At 41.6% G+C, this 16,243-nt stretch overlaps 1 non-coding gene across 1 annotated transcript; it reads right to left on the bottom strand.

The window, feature by feature from the left end:
- Positions 1 to 8,184: 8,184 nt before the first annotated feature.
- Positions 8,185 to 8,289, bottom strand: LOC132407225 (U6 spliceosomal RNA). The gene has a single exon (XR_009516412.1). It is a non-coding gene; the product is annotated as a U6 spliceosomal RNA (small nuclear RNA).
- Between the last annotated feature and the right edge of the window lie 7,954 nt (positions 8,290 to 16,243).

The raw sequence follows: 16,243 nt of genomic DNA on the forward strand, positions 1-16,243 counted from the left end.
AAGTGGTAACAGAAATGACAGTAACAGGATGTATCAGAAAACTCAGTTTTCTGGATGCAAATAGTGCTTAGCATTTTCTTTATATGAATGGGTAAGTTCTTCAGAGAAAATAACATTATGGAAGCAAAAGGTGCAAATGTTGTAAGACCGTAGTGATCACTGAGCAAAAGGAAACCGTTACATTAAAGGAATGGGCACAAACTTTACACAACATGATCTAACTTATTAGTGCTGCATTACATGCTTGATAACCTAATTGATGAGATGGTGAGACACTAAAAATTCACCTTGACTGACTCTGGCCTGGAATATTTCAAAGCCGCCAATTTGGTAGGTGTAATGAAATGCCACCTTTGGGCACAAAGACCATCAGCCAAAGTGTTGAGGAAAATATGCCCGCTGGCCTAATTCTTTGTGTTCCTGCTGGTGGAGGAGCTCTAAGAGAGCTGGAGCAGAATTCTGTGCGGGTCAACTTCCACTACAGTGAGTGTTTTCCTGTTAGCATTGCTGAAGTAGCTTTAAAGCAGCATTAACCGACTGTAAGTCATGCTGAATGCAAGTGCTGATAATAAACATTTGCTAGTGCCCATGCACGTGGAGAACTGAGGAACAATACATTTCATTGAGCTGGATTTACCTCACATTTATGCTGAATTGAATAAAAACCCAGAGGTTCACTGCTCTGCCAATGGCTATTTTCAGGTGACTAGATACCAAATGAGGGGAAATCAACCTTCAAACAAAAGGGACCAAATGTTGCAGGAATTTTGGTGGAATTTCCAAGTTGTAAGCTCAGCCTGCTCCATCATGGGTACTAGTCTTCCCGGCAGGACATCTTCAAATGGTGATGCCTCAAAAAGACAGCAGCCATCAGTAAGGGCCCCCATCACCTATGACATTCCACTTCTCATTGCTTCCATCAACGAGGAGGTACAGGAGCTTGAAAACACACACTGAACGTTTCAGGAACAGCTTCTTCCACTCCACCATCAGATTATAGAATGGACAATGAATGCATTACCTATTTAATTTATATATATGACCTTCACAACATATGCCTGTGATAATAAACCTGATTCCGATCCTGATATAGTAGTGGTTCCCAACCTGGGGTCCATGGACTCCTTGCTTAATGGTATTGGTGTATGGCATAAAAAAAGTTGGGAACCCCTCTGATATAGTAATTGCAAGGACAGAACAGCGGGGCTAGACAGCACTGGAAAAACTGCTTTAAGCTATAACATGGTAAAGCTTCTTTGAAACAGAACAAGTGCACCAAGTAGTCTGAGGTGAGGTACTTGGACCTCATGATTAATAAAGAATGGCTACAGTAGAAGGTCACTGTCATACGAGATGGGAGGGTAACAAGCAATGTTACAGAGCTCCCAATGGTGCACATGATCATTAATTGATCTCCCCTTTACTCTGGCAAAATGAGCCTTGATATTGGGATAAAGGACATCAGATGTCTTAGGCGATGGGTCAGGAAAGTGTCAGCAGCGTCTCCTTCCTTAGTCATTATAATGTCATGTGACATCAGTTCGAAGCTGGGCAAGGAAACCTACTACCGATTACCATCTATCATCACCCCCTCAGCTGATCAGTCAGGTTTTCTCCATGTTTAATAACAGCAGGAAGGAGCACTGAGAGTAGCAAGGGCATAGAATGGGTGTGTGGTGGGGTGGGGGGGGGGGTGTTTAATGTCCACCACCAAAACTGGCTTGGCAGCCTTATAACAAACCAATCTGGCCAGGTCTTGCGGCACCTAACTGCCAGAGCAGGTTACCCATGGATCAACATGAGGGATAAAACAACTTAACCTTATCCTAATTGTGAATTCATGATTCAGCATTCCCTTCACCCTACCATTGCCACCAAAGATCAGTGAGCAGTCCGGGGAGTATGTCAGCACCAGCGATACTTAAACATGGGCAGTTGCCAGTCTAGTCTCAGTGCAACACCAGACTACTTACTCATTCAATGGACAGAGCTAAATAAGGTCAGAGCCAGTGGGCCAGTCCGGTCAACTTCTACAGCCCTGAATGGTAATGAATAACTGAGCAACTAGTGGGAGGAGAAGGCCTTATTTCTTCACCATCCTCACTGGTAACAAGGCCCAGTGAGAACAAAAAAAGTCTGAAGCATCCCTAATCATGCTTTTTATACCCTAATTAGATCATCACTGTCACAGCAGTCAATTCACTTACTTTCATATGACTGCAAGACACACCTGAATGTACTGGTTGCAGCAAAGGCCACAGGATTGGACTGCACCCCAAATGGAGTATTGAAGATCACTGCTCCGGAGATAGCTGTGCCTCTGGACAAGCTGTTCCTGCAGAGTTACAATACTAACTTCTACTTGACAATGTGAATGATTATTCAGGTATGTGAAGAACTTGCCCCTGAGGCCGCCTTTAAGTATTTTCTCTCTCATCTCTCCCCTCTAGTTTTTGACTAATTTATCTCGGGGAAAAGTCTGTCACCATCCACCAATTGGTGTATCCTTTGCTGCATTTTGGGTAGATGGGGCTCATCAGCTGTGGTTGGCAGCTCATCTAGAAGGAAAACTCTGATCTCAAACCTGTGCTGCCTTGTGGCTATACCCACTCATGGGGAAGACTGTGAATAAACTTCAAGGCGAAAATTTGGAGCTGGAGTCCTTAAGGCAGTTGTACATTATTCAATGCTGACTGGCAACTCTTGTGATGCTGCTGGTGCCAAATAGTCTTGGTTGTTCCTTTGGGTCTATCAGATGCATGGAGAGGGAGAGCTTGCTACATGGGCAACAGCTTGCTCTCCATATTATACTGCAATGATTGCGTATCTAGACAGCTAGGACGCAACATCCATGGTTGACCCTGACCACTGGTGCCCTTGTGCTGCATGCCCAGGCTAGTAGCTTTGTCCTTCAGTACTCAGGCAGCCTTGGTTTTACCAAATCCTTCTTGGTGATAGGTATTGATGTGACCAGCTTCTGCCCGAACTCCACTTGTAAGTTTGATGGTGATCATCATCATGTGCCGTACTCTGCCAGAGCCTCAGCGACCACTTTCTCCCACTGCGATCTGTCGGCAGTCAAACCTCTTGCATCTCTGGTGGTGAGACTGGTCCACTTCTTGATGTTGTCGATCCAGGCTGACCTCTGTCTGACTCAGGAGTGGCTTCCTTCTACTCTGCCTTCAAGCACAGTGCGTTCCTGTGTGTCATCAGTTCTTGAGATGTGTCCAAAATAGCGAAGTTTCCTTTGGGTAATGGTTTCCAGAAGTATTGGTTTCGTGCCAATCTTTTCTAGGATGAAATTGTTGGATCTCCTTTCAATGTATGATACCCTGAGGATCCGTCTGTCAAATGCTGTCAACTTCTTTTCAACAGCTGCTTTTAGGGTCCATGTTTCACAGCCATGTAGGACTACTGGCCAGACAAGACTCTTGAGGAGGCGTATCTTGGTGTCAGTGCTCACAGATCTATCTTTCCAGATGTTCCAGAGTTTGGTAGTGCTTGTGCGTGCCATTGCTAGACTTCGCCTTATTTCCTTGCTGCATTCGTTTGTGTCATTTAGTTCAGCACCGAGGTATATAAAGGAGGACACTTGTAGGATCTTGTCGTTTCTGATGTAGATGTCAGCTCGAATTGCAGTTTTGCTTATCAGCATAACTTTGGCGTTTTTACCATTTATCAACAATCCAAATTCAGGAGAGACTTTCGCAACATTATTGAGTAGTGCTCGTAGGTCTTCTGTGTCATCTGCATACCTCAAGTTACTGATGGTTCTTCCTTCTATTTTAATGCCAGTGTTGTCTGGAATTACCAGTCTCATGATCATCTCAGTGTAGATGCTAAAAAGGTGTGGAGAAAGGATGGACTCCTTTCCCTTTGCAGAATGATTCAGTCTCACCAGATGTGGTCCAAAGGCTGGAGGATTGCGTAGCAATCACACCACCGAAATATGCTACATCTCAAATAATGATGAGTTGGAGTGCAAGAAGGAGACAAAGAGCTTAGTGACACAGTGTCATGACACACAACAAGGCCACAGGATATGAATCCAAAACTTCTAAATACAGCAGGGTCGTTAAAATTATATTACACAAATACTACTTGAATACACATTTCAAAACGGGGGAGGGGAGAGAAGGATGAGAGAATTTTGAAGATAGCTTTGCAGTGAAAGTTTTGTGAAAAATAATATGTCAGTTTGTTACAAGTTTACAAATGGTGTTTGTACTGATCCATGGCCACTGGTGCAATTAGATCGTGATTCATAGGTAAAACGCAAACAGTGAAACTACTTGAAATTCAGTTAAGAACTTTCCATTTGAGCAGTTTATAAACTAAATCTTTATTTATCGGAGCTATTGAATTTAATAAATGGTGTTGACTTCAGCAAATGAGAGGATATAATTTCTGTAAATATTGCCACGTAAAGACAGCTTTCATTGAAGCATAGGGATAAAGTTGAGCATTGCCATAACTAATGGTTCAAAATGACTGAGTAAGTGAAATTCCACTTTTACAAGGAATTTCGGGACTTTTTCTGACCTGATATTTTTGGGATTTAATTCTACAATTCGACCCAGTTATCACATGTAATAAAAGCAAGTCAGTAGCTCATCTGGGTCAAATGTGCAACAGTGTCGATTGCACCCAGTTTACAGTGTTAGAATCATAGAGTTAGCAGAGAATGCGGACATTGTGATGGTGTCAGAGCTAATTTCTCCATATTATTTCATAGCCTCATCCTGATATCATCCCACTATAGCAGGGGTTCCCAACCTTTTTTTATGCCATGGACCCTTACCATTAATCGAGGGCTCTGTGGACTCCAGGTTGGGAATATCTGTACTATAACATCCTCACTGTACCCTCTTCAGAGCATTGACTCTCTTTTGTAGACTGGGTGCTCTGAACTATATCCAGTACTCCAGTTAGATGCTCAAGTTCAAGTTTAATTGTCAGTCAATTTTACATGAATACCCATGAATGCAGCTAAAAGAAACAGTGTTACCCCGGGGCCAAGTGCAAGACACAGTACCACCAGTCATAGACAAAACAAGGCAAAACACATAGAGCATTTCAGATACGAAGCATATAAGACAAAAATAAAATACTGTAGTCCAAGTCCCTGAGTCCATGAATGTTGCAGCTGTCTGCAGTTGAACACAATTCGGCTCATCTTCTGTTAAGGGAATACGGGGAGCAGCACTGACTGCAGCATGTACTCCACCCAACACTGCCTCTAGCACCCTAGTGGAGTGCCTGATTCTGATGCCTCTGGGCAGCTGCAAATAGGTGACCCCACTGCTTGAGGCCTAGTCCTTGCTACAACTGAGGACCACTCCCCTGCCAGTCACCAATGTTCCAATGAAGTGGGCTTGCAGCGTTCCACCGGTGTCCGGCAGGGTGCTGCGATCACAAAAAATGCGACTAACACTCGCTGTTCAACTGCACACCTCCTTCGTACATCGATGCCTCTCTGTCGTGGGCAACATCATGGACTGCACCAGGTCGAGTTGGTTCAGTTTATCCACCAATGAGCAATTCATTGATGTACCTGCAGTACTTCAAGTTCTTAAAGTCCAGCAGGGACTTGCAATCATAAAAAGTTACATTTAAAAAAGACAATGACACATCTGCTTGACCCCACAAAAGCCATTGTGTCCGTGTGCACCACCATGCTACTGGACGTCTGTTTCTAATTCTTAATTTCCGATGAAGAACAATGGAAATGTTTAATGTGAGTACTATATTCTTTATTTTATCTCCTTAGTTACAGCAACTCACGTCTTCTTATATCAATCAGAACTGTCACCTTGAAAGATTTCTGGATGTGTTATCACAGATTCCTCTGTTCTTGTACCCAATTAAAGATAAAGCTGTTTAAGATTATGGTGCCTCGGATAAAAGCCTTAAAAGAATCCCAAAGTATTCCTCTGTCGATTTCTTCAGTATAGTTTGTTGAGAAAAACAAGTCAATTTGCTGTTTTATGTAGGTGATAAATTCTGGGTCTTGAAGCAAAGTAGCGTTAAGTCTCCAAGATCTAACATTATTGGAAAAGTCCGAAATCTTAATAGATAACTTCAAAGGTGCATGATCCGAAATAGTAATAGAATCATATTTACAATCAATAACATCCGTTAATAACCAATGATCAATAAGAAAATAGTCAATTCTAGAATAGCTATGATATACATGTGAAAAAAATGAAAATTCTTTATCTTTAGGGTACAAAAACTGCCATATTTCAGTGATTCCCGAATCAACCATAAAAGAATTAATAAGTGAGGCTGATCTATTCGGAAGAGTATGGATAGGTTTAGATCTATCCATCGAAGGATTCAAACAACAATTAAAATCTCCACCCATTATCAACATATATTCATTTAGATTAGGAAGGGAAGTAAATAAATGTTTAAAAAATTCAGGGCAGTCAAAGTTTGGAGCATAAATATTAACTAGAACCACTTTTCGACTAAAAAGTGAACCAGTTATCAACAAGAATCTGCCCTGTGGATCAGAAATAATTTCATGATGTGTAAAGGAAATTGAGGGGTCTCCTTTCCTTTCCTTTAGCTAACTACCTATCAATATTGCCAATCCTTCATTAATACAATATGCTTCTAATCTTAGAATGTATACTGTTATCAAATACAAATCTACAGCTAATATATCTAACATCTACTGCAAAACTGAAGTAACTAGGATTGATAAAGACAGGTCTACTGCCTGTGTACTGCATTGTGTACAAAGCTAGACAGGCAGTTCAACACCTTCTCAAAAATCACCTGAGCTGGAAGCTGTCTTCAGGGTTTTAATGAGAAAAATTTGTGAAATTGCAGAAAGTTAAGTAAAGCACATATTAGATTCAATACAGAATCTTAGCATGTCTGAATGTACTAATATTGATTATTCTCATGATCAGTATTAAACAATGTACCACACACATGCAAAATTCTATAGCTATGCCATGGCTAGAGTGGACTCACAGCACAACAGTTGTTTAATAGTGATGAACAATTCAATTGTTCATTTTGTAACACGTCGTATGACTTGGGCGATTGTGGTCATTATCTCTTCAGAGATTGTCTGCCTGGTGTCAGCGCTCACATAACACCAACAGCAGATATGCACCACCTGCTCCCATGGCTTCACATTACCCTGATCAGGGTCTAAGCGGGGGCTGCATTTTGCCTAAGGGTGACCTGCATGCTAGTGGATGGAAGGAGTGCCTTACACCTCCTTTGGAAGAGATGCATCTCCACCCCGCCACCCAGAATGAACGATAAACCTAATATTTACTTCAAAGTACATCTACTAAATGTTTACTAATATTAAGAAAGCTTAAGACTCACAGATATTGCTGTATCAAGGGCAAATACAGACTGGCTAGAAATGGATGCCTTTCTATTATTCATGCTCCAAGTCAAAATCCAAAGTAACCTGCATAGGAAGTGTAAGTAAGAAACAGCTTATGAACAGGAAGTGATGTTTGTACAAAAAGAATGACATACAAAACAAACAGTTCCTCTAGAGGCAGAACAGGGCATTTGAATCTTCTCCACCATTCATTCATACCTCATTTATTTTCCCTCTCAACTCATTCTCCTCCCTTCTTTCCAAAACCTTTGACACCCTTACTAATCAAAAACCTATTAACCTCCATTTTATATATACCCAATGACTTGGTCTCCACAGATGTCTGTGACAATGAATTCCACAGATTCAGCACCTTTGGATAAAGAAATTCCTCCATATCTCTTGTTCTATTCTGAGGCTGTGTTCTCTGGTCCTAGACTTGCCCATTATTTGAAACATCCTCGCCACAACCTCTCTATATAAACCTTTCAATATTTGATAGGTTTCAATAAGATACTCCCTTATTCTGCTAAACTCCAGCAGGTAATGATTTGCTGTGTTTTTCACCTGTACATCGAAACAGTGAAATGTGTTATTTATGTCAACTACCGACACAGTCCGAATATGTGCTGGGGGTTGCAAGTGCCGCCATGATTCTGGCACCAATATAGCCTGCCCACAGCTCACATCTCTGGGATGCTGGAGGAAACCAGAGCACACAGTGGAAACCCATGCATTCACAGGAAGAACATTTAAACCAGCACAGACGGTTGCATGAATTGAACTGGTGCAGCAACAGCGTTATGCTAGTGACTACTGCGCTGCCCCGAACTATGGAAGGCTTCATGAATTTGCATGTCATCCTTCCACAGAGGCCATTCTATTTCTCTCTGTACCATTCCAATTTTAGCATATGTGCTGCCGAAGTGAGCCAGGCCCCAAGCCATCAACGATAAACTGCTCCTAGTGTGTTAACTCGAGATCATTTTTGTAAAATTCCTCTGCACCCTTTCCAATACCAGCATTTCCTTTCATAGAAAGGTTTCCAAAACTGCTCACAATTCTCTAAATATGGTCTCACCAATCCCTTATAAAGTTTCAGCATTATATCCTTGCTTTTATATTCTAGTCCTCTCAGAATGAATCTTGGAAATGCATTTGCCTTCCTTACCATCAACTCAACTTCCGAGTTAACCTTTAGGGAATCCTGCACAGGACCCCCAAGTATGTTTGCTACTCCAATTTTTGAAATCGCTCCTTATTTAGAAACTAGTCTACACCTTTATTCCTTCCACTAAAGTGCATGACCGTACTCTTCCTTTCACTGTATGCCATCTAACAACACACACAATATGCTGGAGGAACTCAGCAGGCCAGGCAGCATCTACGGAAAAGAGTTCAGATGACATTTCAGGCCGAAACTGTTCAGCAGGACCGGACAAAAAAAAGCTGAGGAGAAGATTTAAAAGGGGGCCGGAGAGAGAGAAGAACAGGGTGATAGGTGAAACCTGAAGGGGGAGGGGTGAAATAAAGAGCTGGGAAGTTGAATGGTGTAAGAGCTACAGGGCAAAAGAAGAGGGAGCCTGGTAGGAGAGGATGGAAGAAAGGAAAGGGGGGAGAAGCACCAGAGGGAGGCAATGGGCAGGCAAGGAGATAAGGTGAGAGAGGGAAAAGGGGATGGAAAATGGTGAAGGAGGTAGGGGGGGCATTACTAGAAGTTCGAGAAAATGATGTTCATGCCATCAGGTTAGGTGCTACCCAGATGTAATATAAGGTGTTCTGTGGCCTCATCGTGACAGAAGAGGAGGCCATGAATAGACATATCGGAATGGGAATCGGAAGTTGAATTAAAACGGGTGGCCACTGGGAGATTCTGCTTTCCCTGGTGAATGGAGCGTAGGTGCTCGGTGAAGTGGTCTTCCAATCTACGTCGGGTCTCACTGATATACAAGAGGCCACACTGGAGCATCGGACACAGTATGTGACCCCAACAGACTCACAGGTGAAGTGTCACCTCACGAGGAAGGACTGTTTGGGACTCTGAATGGTTGTGAGGAAGGATATGCAGGGGCAGATATAGCACTTGTTCCACTTGCAAGGGTAAGTACCAGGAGGGAGGTAAGTGGGAAGGGACGAATGGAAAGAGAGTCATGTAGGGAGTGATCCCTGCAGAAAGTAGAAAGTTGGTGGGGGGGGGAGGGAAAGATGTGCTTGGTGGGGATCCTGTTGGAGATGGTGTAAATTGAAAGGAATTATGTATTCGACGTGGAAGTTGGTGGGATGGTAGGTGAGAACAAGAGGAATTCTATCCCTAGTCGGGTGGCAGGGGGATGGGGTAAGAGAAGACTACATGAAATGGAAGAGATGCAGTTGGGGGCAGCATTGATGGTGGAGGAAGGGAAGCCCCTCTCTTTAAAGGAGGACTTCTCCTTTGTTCTGGAATGAAAAGCCTCATCCTGAGAGTAGATGTGGCAGAGACGGAGGAATTGAGAGAAGAGGATGGCATTTTTACAAGTAACAGGGTAGGAGGAGATATAGTCCAGGTAGCTGTGAGAGTCTGTGGGTTTGTAATAGCCATAAATAGATAAACTGTCTCCAGAGATAGAGACAAAAAGATCGAGAAAGGGGAGGGAGGTGTCGGAAATGGACTGGGAAAATTTGAGGGCTGGGTGGAAGTTGGAAGCAAAGTGGATGAAATCTGAGTTGAGGTTGGGTGTGGGAAGCAGCCCCAATACAGTTGTTGATGTAGTGGAGGGAAAGTGTGTGATGGTCACCAGTATAGGCTTGGAGCATTGATTGTTCCATGTAGCCAACAGCTGGGACCCAATGCTAGTGCCCATGACTACACCTTTTGTTTGAAGGAAGTGGAAGGAGCCAAAGGAGAAATTATTTAGACTGAGGATAGAGTGAGGTGCAGGAGAGTGGTGGTGGAATGGAACTGATTGTGTCTGGTGTCCAGGAAGAAATGGAGAGCTTTGAGCCCTTCTGGGTGAAGGACAGAGGTGCATAGGGATTGGACATTCATAGTAAAAATAAGATGATGGAGCCAAGGAACTTGAAATCATTGAACAGATCCAGAGCATGTGAGGTGTCACAGATGTAGGTAGGAAGGGACTGAACTAGAGAGGATAAAACAGAATCGAGATATGCATATATGAGTTCTGTGGGGCAGGAACAAGATGAAACAATAAGTCTTGTAGATCTTGGGTAGGAAGTAGAAATGGGAAGGGCAGGGTGTGGGAACTTTAAGGTTGTCATGGTGGATGGGAGATCCCTGGAGTCAATAAGGATGATGATGATGTAGGAGACAATGGCCTGGTGTTCCTTAGTGGGGTAAGTATATTTACCCTTCCTGTTCGAAGGGTAAATAAGAGGAGGTGTCTGAGAGTTGGTCCTGGGCTTCAGCAAAGTAAAGGTCACTACACCAGACTACTACTGTACCTCCCTTATCTGTGGGTTTAATGGTGAGGTTAGGATTGGTTTCAGAGGCAGTGGAGAGCAAAGCGTTCAGAATGAATGAGGTTGGAATTGGAGAGAGGAGTGCTGAAATCTAGATGGTTGATGTCCCATCCACAGTTGACAGTGAAAAGGTCCAGAGCAGGCAGAACAGGGCATGGTGTCCAGGAAGAGGAGGAAGGTTGAAGACAGGAGAAGGGTTCATTAGTGCAGGGTGGAAAGTCCTTGCCAAATAAATAGGCATGGAGATGGCAGGAGAAGAACTTGGCATCATGGCTGGCATAGAACTCACTAAGGTGTGGGCACAGGGGGACAAAGATGAGGCCCTTACTGAGGACAAAAGAGAGGGGAAGGTCGGAGGGGATGGTGAAGACACAGTGTGGCTCAGAGGTGTCACTTCTTTGCCATTCTGCCAATCTCTCTAAGTCCTTCTGTAGACTCCCTACTTCCTCAGGATTATCAATTCCTCCAACTATCTTTGCATTATCCACAAACTGAGCCACAAAACCATTAATTCCACATACAGGTAACTAACATATAACATGAAAAGAAGTGTACCTCACGCCAACTCTTGTGGAAGGCCATTAGTCACTGGCAAATTCCATTCCTATTCATTGCCTTCTGCCAGTCAGCCACTTTTCTGTCCATTCCAGCATCTTTCTGGTAATACCATCTTGTTTAACACCCTCATGTTTGGCACCTTGTCAAAGGCCTCGTAAGCAACATCCACTGACTCTCTTCTGTCTATCCTGCTTGTTATTTCCTAAGGAATTCCAACAAATTTGTCAGGGCAGATATCCCCTGAAGGAAACCATGTTGACTTCAGTCTATTTTATCAAGTGCTTCCAAATACTCCAAAGCCTCATCCTTAATAATGGATTCTAATGTCTTGCCAACCACAGAAGTCAGGCTAATTGGCTATAATTTCCTGTCTTTTGCCTCCCTCCCTTCTTAAAGAGCGGAGTGACATTTGAGATTTTCCAATCGTCCAGAACCTTTCCTGAATCTAGTGATTCTTGGAAGTTTGCTTCCAAAGATCACTACAGTTTTGAGTCTCTTCATAAACTGTGACTTGTCTTCCAAACATTTCTCGAATTGGGTGCCTGTCCAATAGTGTCCCATCTTGGCACTTGTTTTGGATGTTTCACAAAGAAGCACATTCACTGTGGACAATTTCTTTCACCTCATCATCAATCTCTATTTTGAGGATATGTTTCTTTCCTGAGGTTGGAAATTAATCTATGTACAGCTAAGTTGACTGTATTCCAAAGAGGACCATGAGGCTGTATGCATTCATTTTAGTTCCATTTCATTAGTAACTAATTAGCTCATGGGAGAGACAGTTTATTTTGAGGCTCATAAGTGTAGCTTGTGTTACATTCTACATTGAAAAATATGCTTGAATTTTTAGTACAAATCCTTATTGCCTGACTGCCAAAGTATTTACTTCAGCTTGTTTATGTTTTCAATTAGTCAATTAAGTTATTCTCCTTATTACAACTTAAGAACATTCCTCTCCTTATGCCTGCCCAGCGCTCTGTAAAGCCGAAGCTGAACTTATACCTCAGTGCTATTTTCCAATGTTAGTCTTGATTCCCTTAATCTCTCTTCTATGCAGTCAATGGCTGAACACCCACAGACTGCTTTGGGCAGAGAATTCTAAAAATTCAATGCCATTTTTTGTGATGAATTTTTCTCTCTACTTTTTCCCCATCTGTCTGATGCTTTATTTTGATACTGTAAGATGTATTTCCTGATACCACAACAAGAGGATGGACCCTGTCAAGTCTGTATATATTCTGAAGGCTTCAACCTCTTCTTTTTCAAAACTCAAGATCTTCAAAATCTTCAAAACATGGGAAAACATTGTGGTCCAGGTGTCAATGTGAACCTTTGTTGCATTCACTTTATCACAAGAATATCTTAGAATATAAGGTCATAAGACATAGGAGAAGAATTAGGCCAGTTGGCCTATTGAATTTGCTCTATTATTTGATCATGGCTGATTTACTTCTCCTCTAACCTCTCCACCATTGTTTACATCTACAAGGAATACTGTTGCAGGAAGGCAGCATCCATCATCATGGACACCCACCATCCAGGACATGCTCTCTTCTCACTGCTGGCATCAGGAAGAAGATACCAGAGCTCAGGTCCCACACCACCAAGTTCAGGAACAGTTATTTCCCCTTAATCATCACCTTTTGAACCAAAGGATATAACTTCACTCCAACTTTCAGCATTTGATACCTTTACTAATCAAAAACCTATCAATCTCTGTTTTAAATATACCCAATGACTTGGACTCCACAGCCATCTGTGGCAATGAATTCCATAGATTCACCTCTCTTTGGCTAAAGAAATTCCTCCTCATCTCTGTTCAAATGGGTTATTCTTCTATTCTGAGGCAGCGCCCTCTGGTCTTAGACTCTCCCACTATTGGAAATATCCTCTCTGTATCTTCTCTATCAAGCTCTTTCAATATTTGGTTTCAATGAGATCCTTCCATCATTGTTCAGAAGTACAGGCCTAGAGCTAGCAAATACTCATTAACCCTTTCATTCCCAGGATCAATCTCATAAACCTCCTTTGGACCCTCTCCAACGTCAGCTCATCTTTTCTTAAACATGGGGCCCAAAACTGCTCATAATACTCCAGATGCAGCCTGCCCAATGCCTTATAAAGCCTCAGCTTTATATCCTTGCTTTTATATTCTAGTCCTCTCAAAATGAGCTAACATTGTACGTGCCTTCCTTTCCTCAAGTAAGAAGGTTTTCATAGCTATATACCCAACAATCCTTTAAAGCATCCATTCTTGCCATTGTAATCCTTGTAAGCTCAAAGGACCTATTGAACAACTCCCAGCAGAGAAAGCCTAATCTGGAAGCTGACTTACAGAATTCCATTGTTGGTCCAGGTCATCTGTCTTGCCCTTGGGTGGGAGCCATTTCAGCAATCACGATTTTACAGTAATGCTTCATCCGCTGGAAGGTCAGTCCTTGGCTCCCTGTATCAGCCTTTGTACTTTCTGCCAAGCTTTTGTTCTACCTTTTTTGTGTTTTTCCTTGGATGTCTTGGTATATTTAACATATAAAAAAGATGAAGTATCATCAGTTGAAAACATACAGTAGCGAAGCAATTTTCCAGTATTATGTCGCAAGAGTGGTGTTGAACCAGAATAGGAAATATTAATTTTTTTCATTGTTTTTAAAGTTCGGCTAAAGTTTACAGGCTTTTTTCAGGTCATGAAACAATGGGATACATTACATATATCATATTACATACAACTTTTAAATGCAAATGCTGACGGCTTAGCTAGTTACCAGACAGACTTTCCTTAAACCCCCTACATTTGACCTCAACCTCTGGCAAGGATTAACCCTGGCGTTGCCAACTAGGAAATACTCTATCGATAAAACTTAGCACTTGCTGCAAAGTTTATATTAGCATGAACCTAGCCAATATTTCGACCCAGGAGTCTTTTTTCTAAGGTAGTGATTCTTTCCTTTCTAATTAAAACATATATTTTTCTGCCTTCAGCACTACACCAGAAGCTCTATTTCTGTTTGTTTTCTTTGGCTTCATAACCTGCCATTTAATTTTAATTTACAGCCAACACAAGCAAACAGGTAGCAAATCTTGGACTGTGCTGTGTAACTGCTGCTGAAATCATTTTCTCTGCGATTTTCCCTCATGTACATAACATGAATGGTACTTATATAAAGTTTAAAATACCCCAAGGCACATTGGTAATTTTAGGCAAATTTCACAGTTCACTTTCCAGAGTGCCCTTATAAAATTTTTATCTTTTTCAAAGAGTGTGCAGTGTAGGCTTGATCTGTTAAGTATTTAGATATGTGCTTTTCAAACAATCTGATGTTATACATTCCCAACAAGATTATTGTTGGGAAAGGGACCTGTTATCTCCAGGCAGCTTCCATGTGTACCAGGAGATGGCAATATTGTTGCATGTTTCAAACATGAGATATAGAAACTCAGCTGTTCAAGAGTCATAAATGGAGGAGAATACTGTATACAAAGCAGTTTGATTTACATCTCCAGTTATTTGTATCTAAACTTTATATGAGAACTTATGGAGGGACAATAATTTCCCCAGTGTTGTAATGGGGGGGGGGGGGTTCCTGTATCTGAGAGGGTATTAGGGTATTAAACCAGTCAGAAGAAACCAAGGAAGTTCCCAGTATAATCTATGATCATTATAAATTCTAGGGAAATTTAAGCCTTGACCAATGAAGAAACACTCAATTTCCAATTTCATTTATTAAAACAGGAAAACCACCCACTTAGAGACTGAAGCCATTTTCCAACTGAACTGTCAGAAAATCAGTCATGGTGTTAAAATCATTTTAACGTGCATAAAGTGCTGGATGTTACTGAAGGATTTTTTAAAAATTAAAAAATTAACATTATTTATAATTATCTCTTTGCTTCGCATTTTGTTTTAGACCAGTCACTGCAATAAATAAAACAGGAAGACTTCAGTCAGTCTGTGTTTAGTCTGTCGTCCATGGATTGATATATAGAGGATTATTTTGTTGCATTTTGTGTGTGTGTGTGTGTGTGTGTGTGTGTGTGTGTGTTTGTGTTTGTTTGCGTAAATTTTAATTGCATGAGACTTCCTCTGCTAATGATATTAGCTAAAATGCAGTCTGAATACTTCACTAATTTACCACCTATACTTTCAGAGGGATGCTTTGTTCAAACTACTTTATGTACATTTAGGGCCAAACTCTGCTGACTGTGGCAAACAGTTCCAAACACCAACATTCAGCCATTTAAACTGAAGTTCCGGACTTCCGCGCGTGAACTGTTAAACACAGAAGGTCAAGGCTTACTGAGAGATTCAGACAGCCAGGTCTGTACGTTTTGGGATTTCTCATGTAAAGTTGAACATTGGGAAACTGCCACAAGGATCTTTCATAGGATCCAATTTTCCCTTGATTTCATGAGGGATTGCGGAGCAAAAGGAAAAGTATATTTCAATTTTTTTCCCTTCACATTAAAATTTTAAATGATCTCTAAGTCATTCTTTTAGTTATTTTGAACAAATTTTATCTCTATTTCTTTCTTTTTTTTTTGATCCAATAAGTTTTTTGAACTAATCTTAAATCTCAAGTGGATGAAAATAAAACATTAAAATCAATGCTAAGTTTCAACACAGGCACAACTCTACTTCAACCCTGGTTTACTAGCTATGAAAGGTTGGCAAGGCTGTCTTGGAGAAGGGCACTTTTCAAAATATCTCTGTCTATTTTGAAGCCAAGCAGAGGACACAAAGATGTGGAGAATCAAGAGGGTAAGGCTTCCATACCTGGCCAGGTAAGTGGACGTGTGGGCAGACACTGGGCATTAATTCCATGTGATGGGACCAGATCACAAAGGTCCAATCCAATGGATTATTTTTAGTTT

The sequence above is a fragment of the Hypanus sabinus genome, chromosome 17 (genome assembly GCF_030144855.1).
Source record: "Hypanus sabinus isolate sHypSab1 chromosome 17, sHypSab1.hap1, whole genome shotgun sequence".
NCBI lineage: Eukaryota > Metazoa > Chordata > Chondrichthyes > Myliobatiformes > Dasyatidae > Hypanus > Hypanus sabinus.